Consider the following 23,365-nt stretch of genomic DNA (forward strand, 5'->3'; position numbering starts at 1 on the left):
ACAGACACAGGAAGTGGGTTTGTGCTGCCAGGGGCTGGGGGAGGGGAACGGGGAGTGACGGCTCCCGGGGATGGGGTCTCCTTTGGGGGAATGAGAACGTTCTGGAACCGGAAAGAGGTGGTGGCGGAACAATATTGTGAGCGCGCTAAATGGGCTTGAATACCTCACTTTTTATTCTAATAATTTTTTTTAATTTTATATAATTTTGAAGGTTACTTTCTCCTTACAGTTATTACAAAATATTGGCTGTATTCCCTGTGCTGTACGACAGATCCCTGTAGCTTATTTATTTTCTACATAATAGTTTGTACCTCTTACTCCCCTCCCCCTATCCTGCCCCTCCCCCTTCTCTCTCCCCACTGGGAACCACTCGTTTGTTCTCTACATGTGTGAGTCTGCCTCTGTTTCGTTATATTCACGAGTCTGGTGTAGTTTTTAGATTCCATGTATAAGTGAGATCATACAGTATTTGTCTTTGACTTGTTTGAGCATCACGCCCTCCAAGTCCATCCACGTTGCTGCCAATGGCATGATTTCATTCTTTTTCATGGCTGAGTAGTATTCCACTGTATACATGTACCACATCTTCTTCAACCATCCACTTGTTGGTGGACACTTAGGTGGCTTCCATGTCTTGGCTACTGTACATAGTGCTGCCATGAACATAGGGGTGCATGTGTCTTTTTGAATTAGAGTTTCATCTGGATATATGCCCAGGAGTGGGATTGCTGGATCCTATGACGACTCTATTTTCAGTTTCCAAATGTAGGATATGTTTGAATTGTTTTTTCAAATGGCCACTGTGGACAAAGAATACCACCTGCCATTCTGATAAACAGTGAATGTTTCCTGCCATCAAGCCATCAGCCACTGCAGCTGGCCCCAGTGGTGCACTCTCGGATGGAGGAAAACAGTATCCTGGCCCTAGACAGATAAGGTGCATATCCAAGGAATGATTTCAGTGAGCCCAGACTCTCGCATCTTCCCATGCATAGAAAAGTGCGAAACTCATTGACCTGAGATGTCTGGTTTTTTGTGATTAGCAGTAACTATGATGTTCAACTGCACGTGTTTTTTGGGCGCTTTTTTCAGCAAAAACTCCTGTATACCCAGGCTCTTCCCTGAGCTCTTTGGAGCCTCCTGTCAGAGCTCTGAGAGTCTGTCTCCTGGGCTGTGGTCCTCAGTCAGGTCCCCGAATCAAACAGAACTCACAGCTTTTAGGCTGTGCATCTTTTCCGTCGATGCCCCCCAGATTCTGTAAGCTTCAAGCCTGCACAAAACCTGGATCATCTAAATGTACTCCGTTCCTTGTTGGGATGCTGGTAGTTGTGGTGATGGTGCTTTTCAACTTCTCAGGAAAGCAGGCCCTGGGATTATCTGAGCATTTAATCCATGGATTCAATGCAGAATGAACCCGTTTATCTGTAGAACGTGTGTGAGCTTTTCCTCTTCCCGGAGCTGACTGCCCCATGAAGGCCATTCACATCTTGTATACCTTCACCACTCGCCAGTGCCCATCATGCTTTGCAGATACTTTATACTTTATACTTTATACTTTCGTTGGCTCAGTGGAAAGAATTAGGTTGAAGTTCTTGGGCTGCGCTCTGTGCAAAGATGGCAGACCTCCACATATCTTGGAAATGCGGTTTCAGTCGCAGGCTCATTGTGTCCTATAGTCAGAAGGGTGGCAAGCGCAAGACAGGAAGCCCGTGAGTATACCTGAGTTTGGGATTTTAAGCACATTCTCCTTATTCTTATCTTTGGAAGGCCTGATATCTATTGGGATTTAAATTTGAAATGTCAGATAATGATCCCTTGTTTCCTAAAATACTGTAGAATTAAGTTTTGTTCATATTTTCTGTTTTACAAATTCAGTTGCTTTCCAGTGAAGTCCTCTGAAACCACCCTGGAGAATAGGTGGGTCTATTTAAAGGAAACGTTTAACTCTGGCGGGAAATGATAATAGAATCATATTTGCGAAATACACATGGCCTGATCCATCTTTTTACATCTGGTGTTCCTTGACAGCCCTCCTTTTTTCAAGCCCCTGCCTGTCCCCTACCCCGGGCAATGGTGTTTCCCTGAGCAAGTTACGACTTAGACAAATTTTGCTTCTCACAGCTCTTTACTTATTTGATTTTTCCCCCATCCCAGGAATTAGGGTGACCAGGTCGTCCCAGCCTACCTGAGAAGTTCATGGTTTTAAAACTAAAGTCTCCACATCCCTGGAAAGTGCTCAGTCCCGGGAAAATCTACAAAGATCCTCAGTGTAGCAGGAAGCTGTTCTTTGTCCTGTTCTGAGAATCCTTCACTCAAATTGTGGTGGCCTAATGGAGTATTTATTAGGTGATAAAGGGAACTTGATTGGTCTGAATCCAACACTTACGGACTGGGGAACTTGGGACCAGGGTTTCTATGACCCAGTAGGTGGGGGGGCCCTTCCAGAACTCCATGGGGCTGCTCTCTGGGCTCCACTCTGCTTGCCCACACACCCCAGTCTTGCCTACTGTCCCACTATTCTTGTTTTCATGAATAGAGACATCAGCTTTCCTCCCTCAATACCATGTGTATTAGTCTGAGGTCTTGAGAGAAACAACAGCAATAGCAGTTAGATAGATGGGTGGATAGATAGATAGATGATAGGCAGATAAGCTTGGATGGATGGATGGGTAGATGGATGGACGGATGGATGGATGGATGGATGGATGTATGGACAGATGGATGGATGGACATATGGATGGATGGATGGACGGATGGATGGATGGATGGATGGTTGGATGGATGGATGGATGGAGTGATGGATGGATAGATTGGATGGATGGATGGACGGATGGATGGATGGACGGATGGACATATGGATGGATGGATGGATGGTTGGATGGATGGATGGACGGATGGATGGATGGATGGACGGATGGATGGATGGGTGGATGGATGGACGGATGGATGGATGTATAGATGAATGGGCAGACAGATAGACAGATAGAATCTCCCATGCTAACATGGGGTTTCTTGGCATCAGCAACCCTGACATTTGGGTCTGTACCATTCTGGGGTGGGGTGTCCTCTGTACTTGTACGATGTTAAGCAGCATCCCTGGTCTCCACCCACCAGATGCCAGTTGCACCCCTACCCCCAAGTTATGGCAACCGTAATGTCTCCAGATATTGCCCAGTGTCCTCTGGGGGTACAGTTGTCCCTGTCAAGGACTGTGGGATCTGATGAACACACCGAGGACCCTTTCGAATATGCTGCCTTTTGTCTCTTCCCTGTCACCCACCGGGACCAGAAAGGATGACACACAGCAGGAACATCTTTCACTTACTCGCCATGCTTCTGAGCAGCTCCTCCCTGCACTGTGGAAAGTCCCTGGCTCTCTAAGTGGGCTCAGATCCGCCTGGCTTCATGGATCCAGCAATGAAGTATTGCCACATACTTGTTCCATTCTGAAAAGTGCTTGTGGAACCAGGAATAAAAAAAGAAAGTGTTGTAACCAAGCAGAAGAAGGTACGGAAAACCCTGCCCCTCCTACCTGTTGCCCTCAGGGGCCTTTGCGCCAACGATTGTAAAACTATAGAAATAGCAGACGTGGTTCTGTGGTTGCTGATGGATTATGTTACATGATGACGCTAGTGGAGCTTGCAAAACTCTCCAAAGATAAGCACACCCCACAGATTTAAACGTAGCCAATTAGAACATTAAAAAAAAACAAAAAAACTTATCACTGCCTAATCTTTGCAAAAGGGAAGAAATAGTTTACTTCATGGTCATTTGAACTGCAAACCTACCAGCCGTCTGTATACAGAATATCTGCTGACATTGCTGAGTGTGGTTTTGTGGACGATTAAACAACTGTATAAATTAACAAGAAACATTTGCACATTTCTCTCCTCTCTTTATTCCGGAAACAACCCGTCCACAACTGAAAAAGTATTTTGTGTCACAGGCCCACGGGATCTTTTTTGTTCAAACTGTGTCCACGAGAGGGCAGCTGACGCCACTTCAAGAGTCTCTCCCCTGGGATGTGAGAGGTATTTTTATTCATCCAGTCGATTTCTGTCACTCGGCTTTAAAAGTCACTTCCTTCCGGGGAGCCAGGACCCTCATACCCAGCTGGGTGACTCGGAAGGAGCAGATGGGTCTCAACCAACCTCATCTTCTGAGACAAGACAGTTCACACCGAGGTCTACACGCTCTGCGTTGGTCATCTGCACTCATCAAATCATGCATGCTTGGACGGCTGGCGCAGGGTAGGGAGTTCTGCATTTAAACCCCAATAGACATTGGAAACACATCAGCCACTCCTGTTAACAGTGGCCGATGCAAAGCAGCCTTGCCTTGAGGCCCCCTGGCGGGCACCAGCCCCGCAGTCGGCGAGCCTGGCTCAGCCTCTAAGACCACGTTCTCCAAGGCTACCCCTGGGCTCAGGTCCCCGCGGAGACAGTCACCTACTGAGCGGGGCTGTCCCACCCCGCCAGGTCTGTAGGCGGCACCGGAATCTCCCTTCACGTGCCGTGCTTACCTCTCAGCTCGTGGGCTGAGCCTTGTAACCGTTTCCAAACGTGCCTCATCCCACCCTTTTCTCGCTCAGAAGACAGGCTCACCACCTGTGTCTCCATGCACATTTCAGGCTGTCGGGACCAGGCGCTGCTTCCCCCTGAGAGACACACATATCCGCATCTTTCATCCCCATGCCCCGTCTCCCTTGGGATCCTACTGCCTCTGTGAATCCCCTCTGGTCCAAATCCCTACAGGACTCCTTGAATGATTGTAAACCTGTGAACGTGCGTGTATCATTCTCCTGAGTAAAACCCTTTCCAATCGCTCCACGTCATTTAGAGCAGGGATTGGCATATATTCATTTTTTTTCTTTTTTTTTTTGGAACTGGTCGGGGAGTCATTGTATCTCAGGCTTTGCAGGGTATCTGGCTTCCATGGCAGCTCCTCGACTCTGCCACTTTATTGCAAAAGCAGCCATAGAAAATATGTCAGGGAACCGGCGTAGCCTTGTGCCAATAAAACTTTTTTACGAGAAACAGATGGTGGCCCAGATTCGGCCCATGAGCTAGAGTGGGTCGGCCTCTGATCTAGGGGATAAATCACAACGGTCAGGCGTCGCATGGAAAGTTCTTCATAACCTGAGCTTGCTGACCTAAACTGTCCTCTCTTTCCTGCCATGTCGTCTGAAGCCAGTGGATGCCTGCCTCCCCGTGCACCATAAAAAGATGCTGAGCAAAAACCAGTGACACGTGCAGACCCAGTGACACACGCAGACTGTTTCGGCACCAGGCACTCTGTCGGGACCCTGTGATGGGCTCATTGCGTCCCATCAAAATCCACATGTTGAAGTGCTCACCCCCAGGACCTTGGAAGGGGGCTGTATTTGGAAACAGGGTCTTGAAAGACGTGAGGAAGGTAAAATGAGGTCACTAGGGTGGGTCCTGATCCCACAGGACTGGTGTCCTTACAAGAAGAGGAGATCAGGACACAGACGCGCAGAGAGGGGCGACCCCGTGAGGACACAGGGAGGAGACGGCCGTCTGCACGCCCAGGAGGGAGGCCTCGGGAGGGACCAGCCCTGCCCACGCCTGGATCTCAGACTCCAGCCTCCAGGGCGGGGAGACATAAATGTCTGTTATTTAAGCCTCCTTGTCTGTGCTGCTCTATTATGGCAGCTCTAGCAGCTCATCTAGGCACCATCTCAGCGCCCCAGAAATGATACTGCTTTGTGGCTTCTCAACTTATTTGGCTGTAAAGCCGGGCTTGAAATAATGGCTTTCAGGGATTTGGTGCTGTTGAGTTGGAAAGGCCCAACCTGTGAGAGATTCAGAGGTAGTCAGTCACCTCACTGCAGCTCAAACGAGGACCTGAATTTGACACTCCTCGGAAATCTGAACTCCCACCTCCAACCCCTGGCCCGTTTCCTTTGCATTTGGGCATCACCTTAGGAGCATGGCTTGGTTCTGGTTTTTCCATTCTGCTTTAGTTCATGAGATGCTACAACGGATGGATGTATTTTTCTTGGTGCAAAAACCTTCACGGTTTTTTTTTTTTTTTTTTTTTTTAATGCAGTTTCTAGTCTGGCTGAGGAAAGTGGAAAATTTTAGGCAGTGGTCCCAGGGTTTCAGACCGTTTCCAAACTCTTGCTGTTGAATACAAATATCGTACGTTCCTCTTTTCTGTGATCCACCCAGACTGGCTTTCTCTGTTCCTCACGTTCTCTGGGTTCTTTCTTCCATCTGTGCTGCGTTTTGCTACCTTTAAAACATATTCTCAGTGTGTTTCTGTTAAACGGCATTTTACAGGCCTTTCGAGGAATCGCCGTGTCTGCATTTGCACGTTACACGTTCTCGGAAGGGTAAAGGTGTTTGCACCTGCCTGCTTCTTCTCACACCTGACGTGTGCTTGTGTTGGCTGAGGTGCACAGACCTTACCGCGACACGACAGCACAGTTTCGCCCAATTCTTTAAAATCCACTCGTGCGTAAATTGCAGACGAGCGACTTAAGATGCCTCGTCCAATCTCATTAAATACGAGAGAGGCGGAGAGAGCCATCCGGAGTGTGTAAGAGCATTGCTGTGTTACCGCAAAAACGCAAAAGCGGGATACTCTTAAATCAGAAGGACTGTGCTTAGTTTGTTTTTCTCTAGCCCCAGTCTTATAGTATTTTCCTTCCTAGAACTTCATAACATCGGTTGCAATAAACACATCTTACTTTATTTGCTGCTCAGAAGTGGCTCTTCATACCCACAGGCCATGTTCATCAAAGGTACACACAGTCCAATGGAAATTCCACTGATAATTTAAATGCTGGACAATGAAAGCCACTACTAACAAACAGAAAAATCCCTGTTCCCTGCAATCTGTGGGACTGTTAATAAGGAACTGGTGTGTCCCACTGTCTTTGCCATATTACAGACCCAGTTCTTCTAAGGATGTCTCCACTTACTGCTTGTGGAAACTTGGCCTCGTTCCCCAATTTCTCTGGGCTTCTGTTCCCTTAGCCGTGAGTTGGAGATGAAAACGGTGCCCATCCCAGGACTCTGGTGACTTCACGGGTTACCCTGTCTCTCAAGAGCTTAGGGACGTGTCTTTAAATATTAGGAAGAGCCAATACCCGCTGTCTGTCTTTCTCTCTCATCATTCTGCGTTTCAATGCCGTTATCTTGTTCGTGTAAGAAAGCAAATTTGGTCAAAATCCATACTAGTCATTTTATTTTTTAAAATTTTATTGGAGTATAGTTGATTTACAATGTTGTTTTAGTTTCAGGTGTACAGCAAAGTGATTCAGTTATACATATATTCATTCCTTTTCAGATTGTTTTCCCATATAGGTTATTACAGAGTATTGAGTACTGAGTAGAGTTCCCTGTGCTATACGGTAGGTCCTTGTTGTTTATCTGTTTTATATATAGTAGTGTGTATATGTTAATCCCAAGCTCCTAATTTATCCCCACCCCCCGCTTCCCCCTTTGGTAACCATAAGTTTGTTTTCAAAATCCGTGAGTCTGTTTCTGTTTTGTAAATAAGTTCATTTATAGCATTTTTTAAAAATTAGATTCCACATATGAGTGATATCATATGATATTTGTCTTTCTTTGTCTGACTTACTTCACTTGGTATGATCATCTCTAGGTCCATCTATGTTGCTGCAAATGGCATTATTTTATTCCTTTTATGGCTGAGTAATATTCCGTTACACACACACACACCCCACATCTTTTTTTCATGTTTAAAGTAATTTTTATTTTTTACACCTTTATTGGAGTGTAACTGCTTTACGATGGTCTGTTAGTTTCTGCTGTATAACAAAGTGAATCAGCTACACGTATACATATATCCCCATATCCCCTCCCTCTTGCATCTCCCTCCCTCCCACCCTCCCTATCCCACCCCTCTAGGTGGTCACAGAGCACCGAGCTGATCTCCCTGTGCTATGTGGCTGCTTCCCACTAGCTATCTATTTTACGTTTGGTCGTGTATATATGTCCATGCCACTCTCTCACTTTGTCCCAGCTTACCCTTCCCCCTCCCCATGTCCTCAAGTCCATTCTCTAGTAGGTCTGTGTCTTTTTTCCTGTCCTGCCCCTAGGTTCTTCAGAACCATTTTTTTTTTAGATTCCATATATATGTGTTGGCATACGGTATTTGTTTTTCTGTTTCTGACTTACTTCACTCTGTATGACAGACTCTGGGTCCATCCACCTCACTACAAATAACTGTTTCGTTTCTTTTTATGGCTGAGTAATATTCCATTGTATATATGTGCCACATCTTCTTTATCCATTCATCTGTCGATGGACACTTAGGTTGCTGCTGTGTCCTGGCTATAAATAGTGCTGCAATGAACACTGGGGCGCATGTGTCTTGTTGAGTTACAGTTTTCTCAGGGTATATGCCCAGGAGTGGGATTGCTGGATCGTATGGGAGCTCTATTTTTCATTTTTTTGTTTGTTTTTGGGTTTTTTTGCGGTACGCGGGCCTCTCACTGCTGTGGCCTCTCCCGCTGCGGAGCACAGGCTCCGGACGCGCAGGCTTAGCGGCCATGGCCCACAGGCCCAGCCGCTCCGCAGCATGTGGGATCTTCCCGGACCGGGGCACAAACCCGTGTCCCCTGCATCGGCAGGCGGACTCTCAACCACTGCGCCACCAGGAAAGCCCTATTTTTCGTGTTTGAAGGACCCTCCATCCTGTTCTCCATAGTGGCTGCACCTGTTGACATTCCCACGAGCAGCGTAGGAGGCTCCCTGAGAAAAGTCTTTTTAGACTGAGCGGATGTCAGGTATTTGCTGAGACCAGGCGTCAGAGCTCCCAGGGCAGGCTGTGAAGTTCACAGAAGTTTCCTCTCTACCAAGTGCCCTCGGTTTGAGCTCACGTTTGACCCCCAGATCAGCCGCCTCGCATCCTGCATCCTGCCTCGTGCACCCTCCGCAAGGCCCCCGTCTTAGTCCGTTCAGGCCACCGTCACAGGATATCACAGACTGGGGGTCTCATAAACAACAGACATTTCTTTCTCACAGTTCTGGAAGCTGAGCCCCCAAGATCCCGGTGAGGCAGGTTCTGTGTCTGGTGAGGACGCAGTTCCTGGTTCCTGGACGGCATCTTCTCACTGTGTCCTCACCTGGAAAAGGGGCGAGGGCGCTCTCTGCGTAGTTATCTTGCCAACTCGATCTGTATTAACATAACGACCCATATCGTGAGTGCAATAAGTCGTTGCTGCGTTTGTTACCGTGAATTTTAACCACAATCTAAGAGTCAGCCTTATACTTTCCTTATGTACAAGCTTTCTCAACTTCTGCTGTACCTAGCACCCATTTATGTCAAAAGCAAGTCTTCTCCGCTTGACTTTCTCTTTGAAGTGAAATGCAACTCACTTGTCAAACACGTGCTCTTCTGGAGGGTGAATAACGATTTTGATTTTTGCCATGTGTGTTCACAAGGTATCCTAAATCTTGATGTGAACCTGTGACAGCAGTGAATTCTTTGAACACGCAGCACGTTGAAGCCCTGTCCCGTGAATGTGTTCCCACATATGATAGTGTCCAACGGAGGCCAAGCCTAATGCTCTGAAATACCACGATGCTTTAAAGTCCATCCGCTGAAACACTCAGAGAACAGTCACCAAAACAGCTGATATCTTTTGGAAACAGCTGTTCTACTTCTGTTATTTTATTCAGAATCCTAAAGTGGGTGCGGTTGGCTGAGTAAAGCCCCCGTCTCCCCAGATGTCTGTTCTCTAAGGCTCGGAACTCATGAGTGTGTTAGCTTATGTGGCAGAAGGGACATTGCAGGAGTGATTAAGGGTCTTGAGATGGGGAACCGGCCCTGGGGTACTCAGGTGGTCCCTGTATGTCTTGACAAGGGTCCTCGTAAGAGGCAAGCAGGAGGGTGGGGTTAGAGAAGGAGATGGGGGGAGAGACTGAGAGACAGAGAGATTGGAAGAGTGTGCGCTCCTGGTTTCGAAGATGGACAAAGGGGCCATGCGCCTTTGCTGAGCCAAGCCGTGGAGGTGGCCCCTAAGAGCTGGAAGAGACAAGAGGACAGACTCTCCTCTGGAGCTTCCGGAAGGAGCACCACCCTGCCCGCCCATTTCAGGGTCTAACCTCCAGCGGACACGGGTTGCAGGGGTGCACCGTGTAATGAGAGGGGAGAAGTGGCCAGAACCCCAAAGTGCAGAGCGAGCGCTTGGCTTGTTTGGGGCTACGCGTGGAGGGGAGCATGGTGGTCCTCCCGAAGCTGGCATTTGGGACTCATAATTCTCAGTGGGCCCCATCTCCAACCTGCCCCGACGTGAGTTATTCTCTGACACTCTGAGCAGGAAGTGCTGGTTGATAACTGAAGCCCATTCTCAGTTGAGCTCAAGGTTTTTGCCTTTTGAAGAGGGTGATAATGTCCCCAGATTAGTGTACAGATTACGTCTGCTAGCCTCTCATTCAGCTGGGTGTGGCCATGTGACTAAGTTCATAGGATTTTGGTTAGGAGCACTTTGGGACATTTAGGAAGGCTGCTGAGAATACTGAGTTGGAAGGTAGGCTCTTCAGGCATTGTTTTGTTCGGTTTGTTTTTAATTTTTGGCAGGGCTGCGCGGCATGCAGCCTCTCAGTTCCCTGACCAGGGATCGAACCCTGGCCCCCTGCCGTGGAAGTGCAGAGTCTTAACCACTGGGCAGCCAGGGAAGTCCCAGAAGGTAGGCCCTTTGATTCCACACTGCTCCCTCATTTCTGCTTCCAGGGATGTAGACACGATGGCTGGAGCTTCAGCATCCATCTTGAGCCACGTGGCAAGCTTGAGGGTGGAAGTCAACATGTTGGAGTGTTAGAGCAGAAAGATCAAAGAATTCTAGACTCCTGAGCGTCTTGGAGTCACCACTGTGATCCTTATCCTTATTCCAAGTTGCCTGTAGTTTTCAGGTTTATTGTTTTTACTTCTGTCCTGTCTGAGCCTGATGCTCACCTGCTACTAATTCTCTTAAGATTAAGTACCTGGTGCATCTCACAGAGACATCTGGCTGTCACCAAGCGTTGTCCACTTTCGCAACATCTTACTCCGTGATGATTTCGATTTTAAACCCGCTCTGCATCTCTAGCTGATTTGCTCTAGATGTGAAGCTGCTGGTGAAGACTAATTATTTGAGGCAACCAAATGCTCCTATAGTTTAACCCAGAACGCGATTATGTAACTGTCCGTTTATTGTGCCCCGTGGTCAGACTGGGAGCTGAAGACTGCAAGTCGACCCTGGGAAGGTGAGAAATCTATGTGTGCCCATTTCAGGTGAACTTCTCTGGGGAGTGAAAGGAGAGAGAGCCTCCTTTTCTTCCCAGAGCACCACCCCCTCCTTCAAGGGGTGTGCACGGAGCCCAGAGTGTGAGAAAATGAGCAGCCTTCCAACTGACTCGAGAATGTACACTGGCCACATCCCTGCTGGGGTCTTTGTAGAGCAAGGTTCCCACGCCGTGAAAAGCGTAAAGCGCCCGGTCTGCTACCACTACAGATGTCTGCTTCACGACATCTGCTTTGTGACATTCATTCTTTGATGACCGACCTTCCCCTTTGGGGGTGGTGAAGGGTCAGAGAATGAGCTGCGAAAACCTGGAAAGCCCTTCAAGGAAACCTCTTAAGGTCCCAGCGACCACGGGTCGTCAGGCTGAGCTGTGCTTTTCGGCAAGAAACACCCCTGGAGGTGTCTCTGTACTTTGGTTGCAAGCTCCTAATTTGCGTGGAGGTCAAGGAAAGTGACGCTTCCTATGTGAGGAACGGCGAGGGTCTTCAATTAGGAAACTTTGGCCCAATGAAAAAGGTGGAAGCGACAGGGAGCCTTTGGCCCGTTTTATCAGTCAGGCTTTCCTTTCTTCCTGAATTCCACTGACCCAGGCACCTTTTTGCACGATGATGGGGTGTGAGGCTGGGATGAAAATGGCCAGAAGTGAACACCGAATTGAGTTGTAAGCCACAGGTCCCTGAGGAAGGAAAGGATTTAGGCAGGCACCTGTCAGAGGCTGCCGGAGGTGTCCCACCCAGGTGTCCCAAAGGATGAGATTTAACGCAGGACCAATTACAGAGCGTGGGCTCAACACACGACACAGGAGGTCTGGGGACGTTTCTCCAGGACGCTGTTTCTAACTTCGGGCTGAAGACACGGGGAGGAGAAGAAAGTCGCTGGAGACTTTTGAGATACAGGATTGTGGAGAGAGCTTGGAGGGACGTGAAGGACCCCGTTAATTTGGGGGCATATGTAGGGACCACCGTGAGCTTCTTGTCGACGAGGTCCAGAACCACCTGTAGCCCTCGGGTGGCTGTCTGTCCTACCGAAGCCAGGGCTCTGTGGAGGGTGATTCTGAAGACATCCCTGTTTCAGAACACTGACCAAGGCTCACAAGGGAAGAGACAGGAGTTCGGACACACAATCAGTCACGAAGCTCTCTCCATCACACACACACACACACACACACACACACACACACACACACACAGGCACAGAGCCCGCAACTCAGGATGACAGACGGAAAAGCAGCCCGTCCAAGTGCCGGCAAACAAAGGTGACCCAGCATCTCTCCGGACCCGCCGCAGACTTTCAGGGCAGAGCCTTAAGATGTCAGTCTGCCTGTGCCGGAGACCGACACGGACTCCCTTTGTGTCCTGCTTGCCATTTTCCTTCTCCTGGAGCCTTGCTTCTGCTGCCGCAGGTCGACGCCGGCACCAGAGCCTTTGTCTCCCGGAGGCAGGGGAGGGTGTTTCCGCTTCCAGAAGTGGGTGTCCTGGGTGTTCTGTCTTGCAGCCACCTCTTCAGAGCTCCCTGACCTTCGGACCAACTCCGTTATTTATCCTAGTCGGTGTCATAGCTTCTTGTAGTCCGCCTCGCCACTCGGGCGAGGCGGACTGCCTTCAGGGTCGGGGTGTGAGTTACCCCACCAGGACCACAGGGTCTGTCTTTTCTCTACGGGGTGGCTGGCTGTGCGGGGTAACTGCCTTATCCGTCCTTCTGCACATGCGTGTGCTCCTCTCTCCCTTGTTTTGTAATCTTCAACTTGCTGTCTCTGGGTCCTCACCTCCTTGGCGTTCCACGTGCTCAACCTCTGTTTTATTTCATCTCTGAATGCATGTTTTTAGGGGGCCTGGGCCGACGACTTTTCAGAGGTGTTAGAATTCAATTGTAAAGTGATAAACCTTGGTCACAGACTCAGATCTGAGATGCCCTGTGGATATGAACACAGGAAAGATGAGGGCGGGGTGACTGGACACCTTTCCTTGGAGTCCAGCGTTTAACCTGGTGTTCATTTCATAGGCTCTTTCTGAATGTAATTTCAAACACTATATATAGACCACATCTTCTTTATCCATTCCTCTGTCGATGGACATTTAGTTTGCTTCCACGTTCTGGCTCTTGTAAATAGTGCTGCTATGAATATTGGGGTGCACGTATCTTTTCAAATTAGACTTTTCCCCGGATATATGCCCAGGAGTGGGATTACTGGATCATATAGCAAAGGAGCTGCTGTCTTGAAGCCAGGAGAAAGGGACGACGTTTACAAGCTTGGGTCGTTTTCACCTTGGGTTTCCTAACTCTTTGGTGAGTCTAATCTCATCGTAGGAGCACCATAGAACTTAACGTTTGCTGCAGAAGCGCATCGGCAAGCTTGATACATTGGTCCCGGTTGTACATACAGAGAACACCAAGGCTGTTTCTCTTCAACCTTCTGGAACTGAGATGACCTTTTTAAAACCCCAAACAAGTTGACTGACAGCAAAATCAAACCATGTGAAGTACCACGTAAGGAACAGAACACATCCGCCACGGCGTAGTTCAGGTTGCCAAGGCAACAGGTTTTTAATTCACAGGTGAATGAACCCCACAGCTATCTTCCCTTATAGATCTGAGGTTTCTAGAAACTGAAGTCTGCTTAGAAACACACATGGAGAAAGTAAACATTTCGTTATCTGTTAACAAAATCGCACATAGTAAATTCTGACCAGCTGTAATTATCCGGATGTTTTAAACAAAACCCTCTTCTTTCTTTCAAAACAACCCAACATCGCAAAAGCCAAGCATGCTGTATCCTCAGATGATCTCAGAATATCCCTAGTTTCCCACTTGACTGGCACTGTTGGAAGTGAATTACTCATACATAAAATGCTGGGTTTGGGATTTATCTTTCCAAGAGGTTTTTTTTTTTCCTTGCCTACCTAAATGTGTTTGCATTTTCTTGTTGAAATATTGCATAGTCTATAATTTGTTAAAAGGAAATATTTAAAAATGAGTTGTAAATCTGAGTGCGTGAGCTGGGCCAAGGTTCTGCGTGACATAGAAAACAGCCCAGCTCCCCTTAGCCGGTCACTCAGAGTTTCCTCCAAATGGACACCAACTCATGGTCCAAGCATCCCATAGTCAGTTTCCAAGGGTCAGAGCAAGGGTTGTCCAGCTCTGTGTGAAAATTTCCAGAATCACTTATCTCCGAGGCAGCCCATCTGGTGTGATGATACACATGGTGAGACATCCTACTCTGGGGTTGGGCTACAGTTGGGGTTGTTGTAAAGTTTACGTTTTGTAGACTTTGTTATAAATTCAGCTCCATCCTGAAGAGCAGTCCAGACGAATGCGGACTTCCCCGTCCCTAGAATGTGCTTCCTGTCTCTTTGTGGAGTTGCCTGGGTCCCACTCTTCAGGGCACAACTTGGATTGTCTTGATAGCGATGGTCGCCGTTTACATGGCATACTCTGGGCTCTCAGCATCCCGTGTCAGGGCCACACGGCGGAACAGAGCCCTCCCCTAGATTCTGAACATCTGAGAGCGGGAGGTGACAAAGCGTCCTTCCTTTCATGACTCTGTCTTTCTAGCAACATTGCTTCTGGTTATATTCGCTTGATAGCCTCCTGGTGAGCAGTTGATTAGATGAGCCATATGGGACTGAAGGATGGCTAGACCCTCTTGGGTTGGTTGGATCTAACCTTTTCTGTGTTTCTTCAGTTCGGGGGGGATTTTCAACTGTTAGTTGTCCAAATATTCTTTCTCCTTCTCTTCCATTCTTTCTCTTCTTTCTGTCTGGGGCAGTCATTGGAGTTTAGCTGGACTTTTATGACCTTCTAGATGCCTTTTGAAAGGCTTCTTAGAGGAGCATCTTCTCAGTTGTATTATTGGTTCAACAATTCCCTAAGTAAAGGACACTGTAGAGTTACCTCACATGTTGAATTATTTATCACAATTTTTAATTTATTTATTTTGCGGTACGCGGGCCTCTCACCGCCGTGGCCTCTCCCGTCGCGGAGCACAGGCTCCGGACGCGCAGGCTCAGCGGCCATGGCTCACGGGCCCAGCCGCTCCACGGCATGTGGGATCCTCCCGGACCGGGGCACGCACCCGCGTCCCCTGCATCGGCAGGCGGACTCCCAACCACTGCGCCACCAGGGAAGCCCTTACTTATTTTTGACCACTGTGTGGCTTGTGGGCTCTTAGTTCCCTGACCCGAGATTGAACCTGGGCCACGACAGTGAAAGCAGCGCGTCCCAGCCACTGGACTGCCAGGGAATCCCTTTACTTATCACAAGTTTTAAAATTTTCCACAAGCTGGGACCATGGCAAAGGACGGTAGAAGTTATAATGCCCAGTTTCCAAATTCAGGTTCTCTTTCCCTGTCTTTCTCTTTTGCTTGTTAGCCTCTCAGGAACCCACGTTAGGGGGGTGGTCTCTGTCTCCACCTGGATTTAGCCGCGTTGAAGAGATTCATGGGGGACTTACGCTTCGGGATACTGTGAGATTTGTATTGACTGCCGTTGCGCTTGTGGGAGGACTCCCGGCAGTCATCGTGGCGGCATCCTGTACAGAACGACCTTCCCAAAGTGGGTTCAGATCTCACTGTCTGCCATCCACTTGCAAGAGGGAGCCCCGATATCTGGAGAACTCAGAGTCCTTCTTCCCCACACCTCTGCCACACCAGACTCCCCCAGCAGCAATCCATGTGTCTCTTCCAGGACTTGACGCTTTATTTTTAAATCTCACAACAAATACTGGTGACAGGCCTTATCTCCATTTTATAGAGGAAGAGGGAACGTTTTGAAAAAGCTTAATTAATGTACTCCAGAACCAACGGCAGAGCTGCAGTTTACATGTTAGTCCTCACGCATAGCTGTGTACTGTGGTCTCCCCCGTGCACCAGTGTCTCTCCATGCACTCATGCACACGCCACATACATTTACACACACACACACACACACACACACACACACACACACAACCACTGGCTCCTTTTGTTTCTTTGCTCTGGACACAGAAATGAGCTATTCCCAGTGTGCAAAGTAGGAACGGTTAAGTGGGAAACTTAACTTCCTGCTTAAGTTTCAGTCTCTCCCAAGGGTTTTTATTTATTTAAAAAAATTTTTTTGTCTGCATTGCTCAGCTTGCGGGATGTTGGTTTCCTGACCACGGATGGAACCCGAGCCTCGGCAGTGAAAGCCCAGAATCCTAACCTCTGGGCCACCAGGGAACTCCCCTCCCAAGGGCTTTTAAAAAGAATAAGAAGTAAAGAGAATGAGACAAGCTGAAGGGAGATCTCCCCGTAGCATCTTAGGGTGTGAGGCGATCTTGCACGGAAGGGTCAGTCTGGGAAGAATGGAAGCACCCATGTTCTGTTTCGTTGTTTTTTTTAAGGTTTAACTTTATTTATTTATGTTTGGCTGCGTTGGGTCTTTGTTGCTGCACGCAGGCTTTCTCTAGTTGCGGCGAGCGGGGGCTACTCTTCGTTGTGGTGCACGAGCCTCATTGCGGTGGCTTCTCTTGTTGTGGAGCACGGGCTCTAGGCACGCGGGCTTCAGTAGTTGTGGCTCACGGGCTCAGTAGTTTTGGCTCGTGGTCTCAGTTGTGGCTCGCGGGCTCTAGAGCGCAGGCTCAGTAGTGGTGGCTCGTGGGCTCAGTAGTTGTGGCGCACGGGCTTAGTTGCTCCGCGGCATGTGGGATCTTCCCCGACCAGGTCTCGAACCCGTGTCCCCTGCATTGGCAGGCAGACTCTCAACCACTGCACCACCAGGCAAGTCCTGTGACTTGTCATTTGATGCTGCTTCACCCATGACCACCAACCGGACGCCCAGGCATCGGTGGACATGAATGAAATAGATTGAAATGCGTGAATTGTCTTCCATAGACAGCGTGCAGAGTAGATGCTGGAGGCCCCAGAGCTCCCTGAAGCTGCGTCCCAAGACTTACCAAATGCTCTCACATCCTGTTTTCACAAACCACAGAGGAGCCAGTGTAATTTCCACCCAGTAGAGATAGTGCCGCTTAGATCAGCTGCAGGCAAGCCACAGCCTCCCACTCCAGCTTCTACAAGAGTTGGCTGGGAGGACAGTTAAATGGTCCCAACCCGCTAATGGATATTCAAAATGAAATTATCCTTTCTTCTGCTTGTCCGTTGCTCCCCAGATGTGTCCTTTTCTCATTCACGGAGTCATTAGCCATGGTCAAGTGGAAATTTATGGGGTTTTTTTAATTTTTAAAAAATTTTTAGCGGGATGTATTTGTTTTACAATGTTGTATTCGTTTCCGGTGTACAGTAAAATAATTCACTTATACACATATATATTACACATCTTCTTTTTTTACGTTCTCTTTTTCTTTACATTGTGTCTTTTTAGGTCTTCTGCCCATGTTTGGATGGGGTGGTTTGTTTTTTTTGATATTGAGCTGCATGAGCTCTTTGTATATTTTGGAGATTAATCCCTTATCAGTTGCTTCATTTGCAAATAACTGACACACACACACACACGACTACATATAAAATAGATAACTAATGAGAGCCTGCTGTGTAGCACAAGGAGCTCTTCTCAGTGCTCTGTAATGACCTATACGGGAAAAGGATCTGAAAAAGAATGAATATATGTGTACGTATAACTGATTCACTTTGCTGTACCCCTGAAACTAACACAACATTGTAAATCAACTGTACTCCCATAAAAATTAACTTGAAAAGTCCATTTAAACTATATTCTGAAGCACAGGAAACCCCATCCCCATGGGAAAAAAAATGATACTGGTGAGGTTTGAGCTCTTACCCGTAGGGGAATATGGAGGAGAGGAAATTATCCAAAATGATGATTGATGAAGCGCCGTGCGAGAGGTACGGAGAGCAGAAGAGGATACGGTGTTGTGGAGATCAGAGAGGAATGGTTTCTGGGGAGAAACAGCAGTGAACAGCTCCAAGAAGATGGGTTCTTGAAAATGGGTTCTTGGGTTGGAAAGGAGGTCGTGCCGTATTTCCCGGGGCAGCATCACAGCAGTGGTGGGTTGGGCTGAGCAGTCAACGTAACGGGAGAGCAATGAGTGTGGTCCATGTTCGAGAACATTCGGTGGGGACAGGAAGGGGAAAGATGGGGACAGTAGCTTCAGGGAAGGAGGAGGGAGGTCTCGGGAATGTCTGAGGATGCCTGCCAGTTCTTTTTTCCTTTGAAAAATGCCCAGCCCCATCTGACATCTGGCATTTATGTCGCGTTTGTGGAAGCAAAGGAGAAGAAAGGGCGGAAGAGAATGTCAGGGAGATGCCTCACGCAGAGAGGAGTGGGTGGACAGCTGTGGTGGGAGAGGCAGGAGATGTCTGCGGTCAAGACATGAATTATGAAGGGGCCAGATGGGGAGACTGGAAAGAGTGAAGAGGATGGAGTTTGGGAGGGACAACTGGACACTCACGCTGGAGATGCCGCTTCTCGTGAAGATATGCCACCAGTGCTGCATCTAAGATGGACGGAGTGTGCCTTGAGTGAAGCTGATGCCGTAAAGATGACAACGTCCCCGAAAGCTGTCCCCATTCTTATTAGCATTTCTTCACGTCCCTTGATAGAATGACAGGACATTCTCATTGATGGCTCTTTACCCTCTTCCATGCATTTCCCTTGGTGTGAAACGCAGTGCTGAGTAAGCTGTACGGCTTCTTCTCTTTTCTTTCTTTTTTCTTTTTTTTTTTTTTAACTTCACAGAACTCCCGATGTCCCATCTTTCTACAGGCATCAGATTGATGTCATCTAAACCTCGGCATATGCTTTTCGTTAATGATGGAAAGTTTCTTTCTCATCACCAAAGGAGTTTATGAGAGGCCTAAGGGTATAAGTGAAACACTTTATTACTAAAAAAAAAAAAGAAAAGAAAAGAAAATTACCTGTGTCTTTGGGAAAATTATCTGGAGATATGAAAACATATAGGAAAGTTAATAAAAAGGGATTCTGCACTGTTTCCATCACATGTTCCATCCTCTGTAATGTAATGTCTTTTGTCAAGTTACGAGAGCAAAGCGTATGACGCTTAATCACAGCATCTTGAATTCATGTGGAGAGGATGCACATGTGTCCAAATGTGCTAGATGGACAGATTCTGGAAGTTCCAGATGTGAAAATTAAAAAGAAAAGAAAATACAGTTCATCCCCCGAAGTTCTGTCAGAATCCCTTAGGACTGGTTCATATTTCTTACTCTAGTAGGAATGTTTACTAACACTACTACGGGAGAAATACTACTCTGGGAGAAGCTAGTTATCTCGAAGGCATCTCCGCCGCCATGTTTCAGTGGCCGTGAAAGATTTTCTCTTCTTTCTGGGAGAGTTGATATTTGTTTGGCTTTTCTGACCAACTAACATTTTGGACCCATGCGCTTGTCCCAAGGTCCCTTGCATCTTGCCTTCCAGGAGAGAGCAGAGCGGAACAGAAACGGAAGAGGGTGGATGCGCCCGGGCTCAGGATAACGGAGGGGAATCGTCCACTGTGAAAGATAACTTCATTTTCTCTTGGAGAGGCACCACGAATGGGGGAAACGGTGGCTGGGCGTCTGGCCCCAGTTTGTCCCTCTAACCTCTTGGGACCTCTCTGAGATATCTATAAACTCTGAAAGGGAAAACTCCCAAGGTTCGTTTTCATTCTAGCAAACACTGCTTGTTTCCCTTCCAGCAAAGAAATGGCATTCACCGGGTGGTCACGATGCATCCGCATTCCCACTCTTCCAGAGTAATCATTAAAAAAAAAATCACCCCTCAAAGTTGTGACAGCTTCTTCCTGTCATAGCCTGAATCAGTGTCTGCAGAGACAGCAGGTCTCTGTCTCTAGAACTGGGGAACGTGACCTGATTTGGAGAAGTCGTCTTTGCAGACTGTCACCTTCAGAACTCAGCCTTGTCTGAAAATCCATCCAGTCAAGGTTAGATTTTTTTTTTTGCTTTTATTTATTTAATATTTAATTTTTTTATTGAGATATAGTTGATTTACAGTATTATATTCATTTCGGGTGTACAGTGCAGTCACTATTTTAAAGGTTTGTAGTTATAGAATATTGGCTTTATTCCCCACGTTCTACAATATATCCTCATGGCTTATCTGTTTGACACATAGTAGTTTCTACCTCTTAATCCCCTACCCCTCTATGGCCCCTCCTCCCATTCTCTCTCTGCACTGGGAACCACTAGTTTGTTCTCCGTATCTGTGAGTCTGCTTCTGTTTTGTTATAGTCATTCATTTGTTTTATTTTCTTTTTAGATTCCACATATAAGTGGTAACATGGAATATTTGTCTTTCTGTGTCTGAGTTATTTCACCTAGTATGATCATCTCTGGGTCCATCCATGTTGCTGCAAATGGCATGATTTCATTCCTTTTCATGACTGAGTAATATTCCATTGTATACAGGTACCACATCTTCTTTATCCGTTCCTCTGTCGATGGACCCTTAGCTTGCTTCCACACCTTGGCTACTGTAAATAGCACTGCTGTGAACATGGGGGTGCATGGATCTTTTTGAATTAGTGTTTTCATTTTCTTCAGATACACAGCAGGTTTGAAAAGGGGGGATGAAGGTCCACAGCAGAACGTGAAGAGGGAAATCCTTTCCTAACACGTGCTAGGGGTAGAGCCGTGAAGTTGTCCCTGGGATTCCCAAATCCTGAGCACCCAGGCCATGCTTGCCCATCCGGACCCCCGCCCTGCCTGGACCCTGCCTCGGAACCAGGAAGCTCTAAGAAGCCTGAGAGATCGAGGCAGGTCACCAGCAGAAACTGGAAACAAGTGCTCCATCTTTAGATGTAGGTCACTGCTTCTCCCCGTGGTGGAAAGCACGCACCGTTCATCATCCATCTGGCGTATCAGTTGAGCAATGACCGGCAGCTGGCCACAGCCTCCGCCAAAGCTGTCAGCCGTGGGGGAGGTCAGCCTCGAAAATAAGTCTCCAAACACGTTGGACCTCCAGATGCTTTCAGTGTGGAAAGCTAGAGTTCCTTTATTAACAGCGTACGTGCATGTCCCCTGAGGAGCAAATGAGAAGAACGTGGTCATCTGCTCTAGGCAAGCGCGACACAAAAGGAGGTGGAAAGAAGTCCCCTCTCGCAGAGAGGCTGTGGGTTCCTTGCAAAGGTGTTGTTACTATTTATGGGGAAGGTCATCAGTTTTTCTGAAGTGAGTGTGCTAGCAAACCGAGAATGTTAAAAGAAGAAGGGTTTTTAAATTTGATATATGACACTTACATGTAGAAATTGCAATTTTTCTTTAATTAACCGATTTATTTATTTTTGGCTGCATTGGGTCTTCGTTGCTGTGCGCGGGCTTTCTCTAGTTGCAGCGAGTGGGGGCTACTCTTCGTTGTGGTGTGCAGGCTTCTCATTGCGGTGGCATCTTTTGTTGCGGAGCACAGGCTGTAGGCACGCGGGCTTCAGTAGTTGTGGCGCACGGACTCAGTAGTTGTAGCTCACGGGCTCTAGAGCGCAGGCTCAGTAGTTGTGGCTCACGGGCTCAGTAGTTGTGGCCCGTGGGCCTAGTTGCTGCGCGGCATGTGGGATCTTCCCGGACCAGGGCTCGAACCCGTGTCGCCTGCGTTGGCAGGCAGATTCTTAACCACTGTGCCACCAGGGAAGCCCAGAAATTGCAATTTTTAACTCACTTGAAATGGCTATCCCCTAATTGCTGGGTTACTCTACATGAGAAATTCAACTGCATGGGTGTGGGTATAAGCATAAATTCATATAATATGTAATACATATTATTGTAGCTATCTATCATCTACCAGTGTTTCATATCTATCAATCGTCTATCTACTGTCATCTATCAAATCTATCAATCTTTCCTCTATCCATATCTATGTATCTGTTATCTATCTATCCATCCACCCATCATTTATCTGTTCTATCATCTATCTACCATCTATCGAATCTATAAATCCTTCATCTGTTCGTATCTATCTCTCCACCTATCACCTGTCATTTATCTGATGTATCTATCTTTCCATCCATCCATCCATGTATCTATGTATCTATCTATCCATCCATCCTCTATTTGTCTGTCTGTCTCTCTCTCCATCCATCCTTCTATCTGTTTATCTATCCATCCATCCATGTATCTATCTATGTATCTACCCATCCATCCTTCTGTATGTCTGATTGTCTGTCTGTCTGTCTACCTATCTATCCATCCATCCTCTATATGTCTGTGTCTGTCTGTCTACCTATCTATCCATCCATCCTTCTATATGTCTGTCTATCTACCTACCTATCTCTCTATCCACCCTTTTATATATCTGTCTATCTATCTATCTCCCATCTCCCCAGTAAATCGTTCACACATGATACCCTCAGTGATTCTGCCATTGTTCTCATTCTTCAGGTGAAAACGCACCTGATGCAGTCACCATCTACCTGAGGAAGGGGACACAGCCGTAGGAGATGGAGCTGAGACGTGGCCTCACCTGCCCTTTTCATTCAAGGTGTGTGATTCACAATCACACTTACATTTGACCTGCTCCAGGGTCATGGCGACCCGTACTCATTTGTGTACACAGCTGTGTTCAGTTTTGTTATTGTTCTGTAGAATACTTTGCAGTAATTCAGTCAGCATTACAAATACCCACTGGGTATTTCATCTTATTCCACCTCACTGTCACTGTGCAGAGTCCCTGGAATACATCTTTGAACCCAGTTTTTTGAGTGTGTGAAAGAGGTCTCTCTGACAGGGGACAGAAGGTGAATTTCACTTGTGTGAGCTTCTCAATCACAAGGATTCCAAGGGAGTGGGAATTTACAATACAGTCGGCTTCTAGAGAAGCCCATGGGAGCCCATATAAGTGCCCTGCTACCTTGGACCAGCGCTTATGGTCATGGCTAAATTGGGTTCTTTGTTTTACTGTTGATGTAATAATCAGTTACTATCTGATTACTATTAAGCTCTTGGACCTATTCCGGATGTAGTTTAAACACATCTCACTTAATGTTCTCACCCCGCCCCCAGGAGATAGGACTCAAAGGGATCAGTTTTACCGTGGGAAGCAGCCCAGGCACCAGAGCCCTGTTTCCATGGCAGGTAGAGGTAAGTAAGGAAATGCCACACAGCGGTTCTCATTGCTTCAAATTATCTTTGCATGAAAGAC

At 47.4% G+C, this 23,365-nt stretch overlaps 2 long non-coding RNA genes across 4 annotated transcripts in view; one reads left to right on the forward strand and one right to left on the reverse strand.

Annotated features, from left to right (window-relative positions):
* The first annotated feature begins 3,750 nt into the window (after positions 1-3,750).
* The window catches only part of LOC137216484 (uncharacterized), a 56,901-nt gene continuing 37,286 nt past the window's right edge, over positions 3,751-23,365 (forward strand). For both annotated transcript variants that reach the window (XR_010939784.1, XR_010939783.1), the window contains exons 1-3: positions 3,751-4,250; positions 22,606-22,705; positions 23,227-23,298. This is a non-coding gene — a long non-coding RNA (uncharacterized lncRNA). The remainder of the gene's footprint in view (positions 4,251-22,605; positions 22,706-23,226; positions 23,299-23,365) is intronic.
* On the reverse strand, positions 3,875-5,001 carry LOC137216485 (uncharacterized). Of its 2 annotated transcripts, XR_010939786.1 has the most exons (3): positions 4,777-4,998; positions 4,523-4,657; positions 3,875-4,260 (listed from the first exon to the last, which is right to left on the reverse strand). It is a non-coding gene; the product is annotated as an uncharacterized lncRNA (long non-coding RNA). The 2 variants fall into 2 exon arrangements; XR_010939785.1 differs by having other exon boundaries at positions 4,523-5,001.

The sequence above is a fragment of the Pseudorca crassidens genome, chromosome X, assembly GCF_039906515.1.
Source record: "Pseudorca crassidens isolate mPseCra1 chromosome X, mPseCra1.hap1, whole genome shotgun sequence".
NCBI lineage: Eukaryota > Metazoa > Chordata > Mammalia > Artiodactyla > Delphinidae > Pseudorca > Pseudorca crassidens.